The sequence below is a fragment of the Electrona antarctica genome, assembly GCF_951216825.1.
Source record: "Electrona antarctica genome assembly, chromosome: 22".
Lineage (NCBI taxonomy): Eukaryota > Metazoa > Chordata > Actinopteri > Myctophiformes > Myctophidae > Electrona > Electrona antarctica.
Window position 1 is genome coordinate 19,757,422 of NC_136805.1, and position 9,865 is coordinate 19,767,286.

A 9,865-nucleotide genomic window follows, 5' to 3' on the forward strand; every position below is an offset into this window, starting at 1 on the left:
TCAACAAATACCTCTCCTCTGTTGTTTATATGCCCGGCAACCGTTTGTTATGCCTCATGCCAACAATGACAGACGTGGTCAGAGGCATTATGTTTTTGGGTTGTCCACCAACTGGTGGCAATAACTAAATAATTTTATTTAATTGAAGTTATGTTAAAGGTTAAATAGCCTACATATTATTTTCTTTTCTTTTCAACAGGTTGATTCTTTGATGCACGGAAAACATCAAACTTCAAACATACCCTGCTTTCATCAGTCTTCATTGATGCACAATTTCTTTTTCTGTGATGAGTTGTCAGTACAGCCGCCTTGTAAAAGAAATCAATAAATCAATGATCGTGTGAAGCCTTTAGTTCTCTTACAAGATTTATGTATACTGTGTGCGTGCGTGCGTGCGTGCGTGAGTGCGTGCGTGCGTGCGTGCGTGCGTGCGTGCGTGCGTGCGTGCGTGCGTGCGTGCGTGCGTGCGTGCGTGCGTGTGTGTGTGTGTCTTAAGATCTATGGAAATCTGTACTACCTGGTTACTTCAAAATCCAGGTTTCCAAGCTGCCTTGATGGGAAGATATCCATCTTACAAATTAAAAATTGGAACGAATGATCTCTCGACAAGACAAGATGAGATAACATTTTTATTGATCCCAGAGGGGAAATTGGGATTTCAACTGTCAGGATGACGATATATTGATGATAGAATGATAATAGAAGGAAGGTGGCGGAAAACAAATATCAGACGTAAAAGAGTGCATTATCATTGTGGCACAGTATATCATTACATGCACAATATTCTGTATTCACTTTTACAAAGTGTCCTGAGATATAACTGCAGGAGACTTTGTCTGGCATCTGAGCTAGATTTATGTCCTTTTGGAATGTTTAGTTTTTTCTTATTTTTCTTATTTCTAAATCCTAAGCAAAGCTTGTTGTTGACATGCAATAGATTATATTTATATTAGTTTTCTGTGAGTTTAGATTCTGTGAAAAATCTATTTGTTAATTTTGGAATGATTAACCTGAAACAAGGTTTTCAATGACATTTTGAGATGTATATTTTGTAAGAAATGTCATATAAATAAGGTTTTGTATTATTGTTGCAGTTGATGTTGTTGTAGATGATGTTGTTGTTCCTTATTATGTATGTGAAACACGTGAAGGGAATCAAATTGTGTACTTTTTTTATTCATATTTGCAAACAAATCTGTTTTAATATCCTTGATTGATTGAAATATTTATTAACAGTTTGCAGTACATTTCAAGCACAACTCAATACAAAGACTATTAACTATGAGTGGACGACCCAATAAAGCATTACACTTGTTTACAAGCGGGTCCACCTTGTTCAATTCATCAAAACATTTAGAGACGTACAAATAGACACTTCTATATAGCCAAAGAACAGAACAGGAATTCATCATAAAGGAGGTAAAAAGGGAAAAGAAACATATACAGTGAAGGGTAAAAGGGGTGGGTAGGTGGGGGGGGTTCAGATTTTTTACGGGGGCCAGTTTAGAATTGCAGCCATCCGTAGGTGCCCTTTGAGAGCGGCTTTGAAGGAGTAAAGGGATTTGCATGTCTTAATGACTGTTGGTAGGGCATTCCACATTTTGGTGGCATAGGAGCGAAAATAATTTAGTGCCTTGTTTGTGCCGAATTTGGGTTGCACATGGTTTGTTGCACTCCCTCTGGTGTTGTGGGTGTGGACTTCGTTAATATTAAGGAAGTATTTAGACAGGTACATGGGTATCTTGGTGGTGTATCGAATCTTGTGGACCAGACCCATTGCAAGATGCTGTACTCTGTCGTCGACCCTAGGCCATTCCAGCCTGTCAAAGTGGGCACCTAGAATCACCTATCCACCTAGAACGTATCACGTGTACCCAATGGAAAGTTCTGTGGCACCTGGCCATGGAGAATAACAGGCAGACAGAGTTTTAAGCTACAAAATAACGGGATTTTAATTCAAGGTTCAAGGTTCAAAGTTGTACTTTATTGTTACATCTTGTGTACAGGTACATAAGAGAAATGTTTATTTGGCTTCCTTCAGACAATGCAGCAGCAAACAACATCAGCGAAATGTATTCTAACAAGTTGTGGGGGAGAAAGGCCTTGGGGGGTGGCGGAGGTTGCAAGGCCTGGGCTCGCTGAGCCACTGCCAGTGTGTCTCTCTAGGCTGTGGAGTGTGAATTGAGTAGACCTGGGGGAAACACAGCAGACAGGGGTGAGCAAATGCGAGCAGTCAGGGAATGGCTGCCAGGCTCACAAGTCAGTTTGTTCGTGTTCCAATTGGACTTTGTCCTTTTTCCTACTGCCGCAGTGTGGGGGGGATCAGTAGCTAATACCAAAAGGGAAACACACAGTCAGACAAATCTCTTTTCCTACAGTCTTCAAAGTCACAGTTCTCCTTTTATACTCTCTTTCGTCCTCTCAGACTCTGAGTGAGGGTTGGTTTGTTCTCCTACCTTCCACTCTGGTGAGGAGAGTCATCAACCTCAAATACTGTAGGCCTTATAACTGCTGACACTGCAGTGCTCACCTGTTCTCCTGTCTCTGGCACCTGAATTTCCCCCATGGGATCAATAAAGGTATCTATTTCTATCTAGGTCTGCCAGAGCAGGGTGGGGACATATCGGCCTTAGCTGTCTTCTCTGCGGCCCTGGGCTCTGCACAGTGACCCAGTGGCACAGTTCCAATATACAGCACAGTATACACAGTGTGTGTGTGTGTGTGTGTGTGTGTGTGTGTGTGTGTGTGTGTGTGTGTGTGTGTGTGTGTGTGTGTGTGTGTGTGTGTGTGTGTGTGTGTGTGTGTGTGTGTGTGTGTGTGTGTGTGTGTGTGTGTGTGTGTGTGTGTGTGTGTGTGTGTGTGTGTGTGTGTGTGCGCGCGTGCGTGCGTGTTTGTGTAAGGTGGGGTGTGTGTATTTGTGGGGGTTACACATACAAATATTAAAGACAAAATGAATCTACCAACACAATATCTTGGGTTATTTGAAGCCTCTGTGCATGTCTTTTGAGAAGTTACAAATACATGGCAGCAGAGTAGCCATGGAAACACATCTACTTTCAATTCTCTATGTTTCAATTATTCTCATATAAAATCTTAATTCAATTCCAAATACTGGATGAATCATCGCATGATCAGTGCGTAAGTGTTTTATTCTCCTAACTCATGTTTTGCTCTTTAAAATGGCTATTTCCAAAGTCAGTTTATGCCATGGCTCAATATTGGTTGAGTGGTATATAAATGATAAGATTAACAATAAACTGGATAGGTTTCAGTCTATATGACTGAAAACCAATGGGATTGAATGACTGAGACTGAGAGAGACCCGAGCATTGGCCAGCGGAGCATGGTTGTGCTTATTGTGATCTCTTTTGTTCTTCATCCATTTTTGATGAGATTAGGATTTCCTATTTAAAGGATTGTAAAGCGAGATTAATACACCAAAAATGTCAGCGGCACAGCACAACGTGTTGTGAGCTTGTAGAAGTATAAATCTGAGGTAAGAGCCACTAAGATGACCCCAGGCCCACCACTTAAAGACCACATGTTAGGGTGCCAAAATCTGAAGTTAGGTGGTCAAATTACCTGAAACTGAAGCAATTCAGTAAAGGTCAACGCTTCCTCATGGGGTCATTTTAGGGCCTAGGACCTCCAGTAAAGGGTAAAATACTCTTCTTGGTTGTGGGAACAACATATCCAACGATGAGGACCCCAGGCCCAAAGATGTCCCCCTTGCAACTGTTTCAACTTTGGGTCAGCCTACATGTAAAAGTGCCCAAAGTTGAAGGGCAGAGCTTCAACTTCAGCTACCCAGTACCCAAGGTTGAAGCCCTTCAACTTTGGGCAGATCTACAAGCTCGTAGTGCGGCACCGAGTGCCACGCTACGAGCTTGTAGATCTGCCAGTCATCACTGGTCCTGGGTCAATCCAAGGGCCTATACCACTCCACTCTCTTGATATGTTGTTCCCCAACTCTTGGAGAGTATTTAGGCCTTTTACTGGAGGTCCCAGCCCCTAAAATGACCCAGGAGGAAGTGTTGACCTTTACTGAATTGCTTCAGTTTGAGTTCATTTGAGCACCTAAATTCAGATTTGGGCACCGTAGCATGTGGTTTTTAAGTGGTGGACCTCAGGTCATCCTAGGGGCTAGAACAGGGGTGCCCACACATTTATGACGTGAGATCTACTTTCAAAATGACCAGCTCAACAAGATCTACCCACTGAAAAAATAAGTGTACCATTGCTGAAAATAGTTTAAATATATAATGTACCTGGGGGGGCTTTGGAATAGGGAGAAAATATGACAGGCAGTTTGCTGTCATATTTCCTCCCCGTATTTAACTTAAACGCCCAATGCATTCTCAATGGCAATAGCACAAACTTTGGCATGCTACTAGTCCTACATACTTACACCTAGAAACCCCATTCAAACCTATTTAGGTTCATCTTACGGTGGACATGTTTGCATGAAAATAAATCTTTGAAATGTTTCATAGTTTTAGAAATATAGTGCTTTCAAATTTGAGAAATGTATAATGGGGCTCAATGGCAGCTCTATGGCACGTCAAAAAACTACTTTCACCTAGAAACTCCATTCACACATTTTATAATTCAGCTTACTGTGAAGACAAATGCTGGAACCTTTTACTTTGAAATGATTTGTAGTTTCTGAGTTATTTAACTTAAACGCCCAATGCATTCTCAATGGCAATAGCACAAACTTTGGCATGCTACTAGTCCTACAATGTAGGACTTTCCCTGGACCTTCTAGCCGCTAGATTAAGGTCCAGGGAAAGGCCTACATACTCTCCAAGAGTTGGGAAAGAACATATCAAGAGAGTGGCGTGGTAGGCCCTTGGATTGACCAGTGGATGCAATGTACCCCACTTTGAGGTGTCACGTCTTAGGCCTAGATTTAGGGTAGGCTTGAACCAGTCGCACTGTAGCCATACAAAGGCCTATAAGGGTTCCCAGATTGTAAAATGTTGTTCCTCCATCTTGGGAGAGTATGTAGGCCTTTCACTGGACCTCCTAGCCACTAAGATGACCACAGGCCCACCACTTAAAGACCACATGTTAGGGTGCCCAAATCTGAAGTTAGGTGGTCAAATTACCTGAAACTGAAGCAATTCAGTAAAGGTCAACGCTTCCTCATGGGGTCATTTTAGGGCCTAGGACCTCCAGTAAAGGGTAAAATACTCTTCTCGGTTGTGGGAACAACATATCCAATGATGAGGACCCCAGGCCCAAAGATGTCCCCCTGGCAACTGTTTCAACTTTGGGTCAGCCTACATGTAAAAGTGCCCAAAGTTGAAAGAAGGTTGTCAAATGAACTGAAACTGAAGCAATGGTGTAATTATGCCCACATCTGAAGTTAGGTGGTCAAATGAACTGAAACTGAAGCAATTCAGTAAAGGTCAACGCTTCCTCATGGGGTCATTTTAGGGCCTAGGACCTCCAGTAAAGGGTAAAATACTCTTCTTGGTTGTGGGAACAACATATCCAACGATGAGGACCCCATGCCCAAAGATGTCCCCTTTGCAACTGTTTCAACTTTGGGTCAGCCTACATGTAAAAGTGCCCAAAGTTGAAGGGCAGAGCTTTAACTTCAGCTACCCAGTACCCAAGGTTGAAGCCCTTCAACTTTGGGCAGATCTACAAGCTCGTAGTGCGGCACCGAGTGCCACGCTACAAGCTTGTAGATCTGCTATTTTTCAGTGGGGTACATTTAATCACTGGTCCTGGGTCAATCCAAGGGCCTACCACTCCACTCTCTTGATATGTTGTTCCCCAACTCTTGGAGAGTATTTAGGCCTTTTACTGGAGGTCCCAGCCCCTAAAATGACCCAGGAGGAAGTGTTGACCTTTACTGAATTGCTTCAGTTTGAGTTCATTTGAGCACCTAAATTCAGATTTGGGCACCGTAGCATGTGGTTTTTAAGTGGTGGACCTCAGGTCATCCTAGGGGCTAGAACAGGGGTGCCCACACTTTTATGACGTGATATCTACTTTCAAAATGACCAGCTCAACAAGATCTACCCACTGAAAAAACAAGTGTACCATTGCTGAAAATAGTTTCAATATATAATGTACCTGGGGGGGGCTTTGGAATAGGGAGAAAATATGACAGGCAGTTTGCTGTCAAAATATGTCCTCCCCGTATTTAACTTAAACGCCCAATGCATTCTCAATGGCAATAGCACAAACTTTGGCATGCTACTAGTCCTACATACTTACACCTAGAAACCCCATTCAACCCTATTTAGGTTCATCTTACGGTGGACATGTTTGCCTGAAAAGAAATCTTTGAAATGTTTCATAGTTTTAGAAATATAGTGCTTTCAAATTTGAGAAATGTATAATGGGGCTCAATGGCAGCTCTATGGCACGTCAAAAAATTACTTTCACCTAGAAACTCTATTAAGTTGAAAGAAGGTTGTCAAATGAACTGAAACTGAAGCAATGGTGTAATTATGCCCAAATCTGAAGTTAGGTGGTCAAATTAACTGAAACTGAAGAAATTCAGTAAAGGTCAACGCTTCCTCATGGGGTCATTTTAGGGCCTAGGACCTCCAGTAAAGGGTAAAATACTCTTCTTGGTTGTGGGAACAACATATCCAACGATGAGGACCCCATGCCCAAAGATGTCCCCCTTGCAACTGTTTCAACTTTGGGTCAGCCTACATGTAAAAGTGCCCAAAGTTGAAGGGCAGAGCTTCAACTTCAGCTACCCAGTACCCAAGGTTGAAGCCCTTCAACTTTGGGCAGATCTACAAGCTCGTAGTGCGGCACCGAGTGCCACGCTACGAGCTTGTAGATCTGCTATTTTTCAGTGGGGTACATTTAATCACTGGTCCTGGGTCAATCCAAGGGCCTATACCACTCCACTCTCTTGATATGTTGTTCCCCAACTCTTGGAGAGTATTTAGGCCTTTTACTGGAGGTCCCAGCCCCTAAAATGACCCCAGGAGGAAGTGTTGACCTTTACTGAATTGCTTCAGTTTGAGTTCATTTGAGCACCTAAATTCAGATTTGGGCACCGTAGCATGTGGTTTTTAAGTGGTGGGCCTCGGGTCATCCTAGGGGCTAGAAGGTCCAGGGAAAGGCCTACATACTCTCCAAGAGTTGGGAAAGAACATATCAAGAGAGTGGAGTGGTAGGCCCTTGGATTGACCAGTGGATGCAATGTACCCCACTTTGAGGTGTCACGTCTTAGGCCTAGATTTAGGGTAGTATTGAACCAGTCGCCCTGTAGCCATACAAAGGCCTAAGGGTTCCCAGATTGTAAAATGTTGTTCCTCCATCTTGGGAGAGTATGTACATATGGTCATGCCTTGTGACGTCAAGTCTCCATATATGGTCACGCCTCGTGACCTCACGTCTCCATATATGGTCATGCCTCGTGACATCACGTGACATCATGAAGACCCTTAGATCTCCATATATGGTGCCTCGTGTCACATCACAATATGGCCATCTCCATATATGAAGATCATGTCACTGACCTCATCTAACCCTGGATAACCATACATGGAGAAGACTGGATCATCACCTAGATCTGCATATATGGAGCCGGCCAGCAACTCTACATCCGACCTCAAACCTTAAACGATTAGATCTCCATATATGGAGCTGACCTGGTCTGACATTCCATATGTTGATCCTCCCCACCCGTCCTTCCTGTTCTGACATTCCACACTCAAGACACGCTCCATATATGGCCAGTACAGAATTCATTCCATGTGTTGATTTGATCCCCCATGCCAAAGCGCCAGCGCTCACCCAGCAGTCTTGCCGTCTGCCCTCACCAGGACAGGCGAATGCATGCACGCCTTCTCGCCTCATCTTACTGGTATATAGGGTTCATGTGGTTAAGTTGTTATTTGCTAATGTGTCGAATGTGGCCAGGGACAAATTAGCCATTGGGCCAGTGGGGCCGTGGCCCAGGGGCCCTTGGCATTCAGGGGCCCCTCGGGGAAATTGGACCGTGAGGTACTAGGTTTGACGCCCTAAAAAGGGCTTCTGGGACCCTCCATTGGCTGTTGATTTTGTTAAATTTAGGTTAAAAAGATGATAAAAACACAAAAATGTCGCGCGCACGTGCTCTATGGGGGCCCTGCAAATATTACCGGCCCAGGGGCCCTCGTGGGGGTTAATCCGTCCCTGATGTGGCACCACTAGTGGCCACATTCCACAGGACGAGAGCAACGACAGCCGCACCGCACCTGAGCCCATTCATCTACACAAGGTCCAATTGGAACACGGACAAACTGACTTGTGAGCCTGGCAGCCATTCCCTGACTGCCCGCATTTGCTCACCCAACAAGAGCAGGACAGCATGGAGTCATGAAATGGGTTCGAAGCTTGGTTGAAGACCGGAATGGTCTGCAATGCATTATCCTCACTGAATACAGTGAACAAGGCTCTTGGTGGAGCAACTTTGCTGTCCTCATTTCCAAAAATATTGTTATGAACAAAAGTACGTACAATGTTCTGGTACTATGGGCCCAAGTGCTAAAACTATAAACTACATTAATTGGACGTCAAGTGGTGAAGTTACGGTGTGACCAAAATGGCATGGTGTGTGTGTGTGTGTGTGCGTGCGTGTGAATCTGTTATTTGTTTTTTTGTTGGTTTGTTTTTTGTTTTTTCGTTATCTGTTTAGTTTGTTGCCTGGCGTTCCCTCTTTTTCCCCTCTCCCACCGTGTTATGTTATGTTATGTTATGTTATGTTATGTTATGTTGAAGAAAAACCCAATAAAAAAAACGTACAATGAAGACGGAAGGCAGTTCTCACACTGGTCTGTATAGCTCCCCGAAGCAATTTATTTAGAGGTACAACATTTTGACCCGTGTGGGTCTTTGTCAGGTATCATACCTTAACCTGACTTTTTTCTGGAAGATACGGACCAATGTGTGAACTGCCTTCCATCTTCAGGGACAGGCAGAAACCACAGGTCCTGGTGCCCCATGCATGGCCTCTGTATCATAGTGCTCCAGCCGGGTGGGCCTCTTTGGAGCCCTCAAATGTCTGCGACGACTTTGCCAATACTGGACAAACAAGGTATAGTTGTGCCTCGACCAGTGCTACCTGTGTGGACTGCCCACAAATGCCTTGTGTACTGTTGCAACAGTACCAGGTGGGGCCTCCTGTGGAACACCTGGGGATCTATATTGTAGGCCCCTTCCTCGCCACAAAGTCATAGTGGTGGTGATCACTACAGTCGCCTCTGGACATACGACTAGCATGAGACTAAATTACCACGGCAGAGAAGCTGGTAATCTAATCAGTGCCGCAACTTTAAGGAGGTCTGTCTGTGGCTCAGAGTGAAAAAGACAAGGCCTCTATTTATTTAGGGCACAAAGGCCAAATGCCAGGGCAGGAAGACAATCAACTAAAACAAGATTTTAGTCCATTGACATAATTAATAGAATGTAAGGATGATTTTAAATTTAATATGTAGACTATTTGCAGTGAAATAAACGAATAATGGTATTTACAAACTGATCCATTCTTAGCCCTGCACCAATCAAAGTCACTGGATTGGTTAAAGATGGGGACTCAGGGAAGTTAAGAATTCAGAATCTCAACAAATGACACTGGACTACATACTCTTTCTTGTCACTACATGACAAGAAAGAGACACTGGTGTCTACATATTGACAAGAAAACACTGAACCTGGCTGTATCTGGCAATGAGTTATTATTATATTCAGTTGATAACAAGAATGTCCAACTTTTGTTCCCCAGATTTCCAAAGACATTTCACAATGTTCTACATTTTTCGATACATTGTGAGCTTGTAAATGTTTTGTTAGTTTTGTATTCTCCAACTCTCTAGTATCGTCACTTATTAAAACAGTTTAA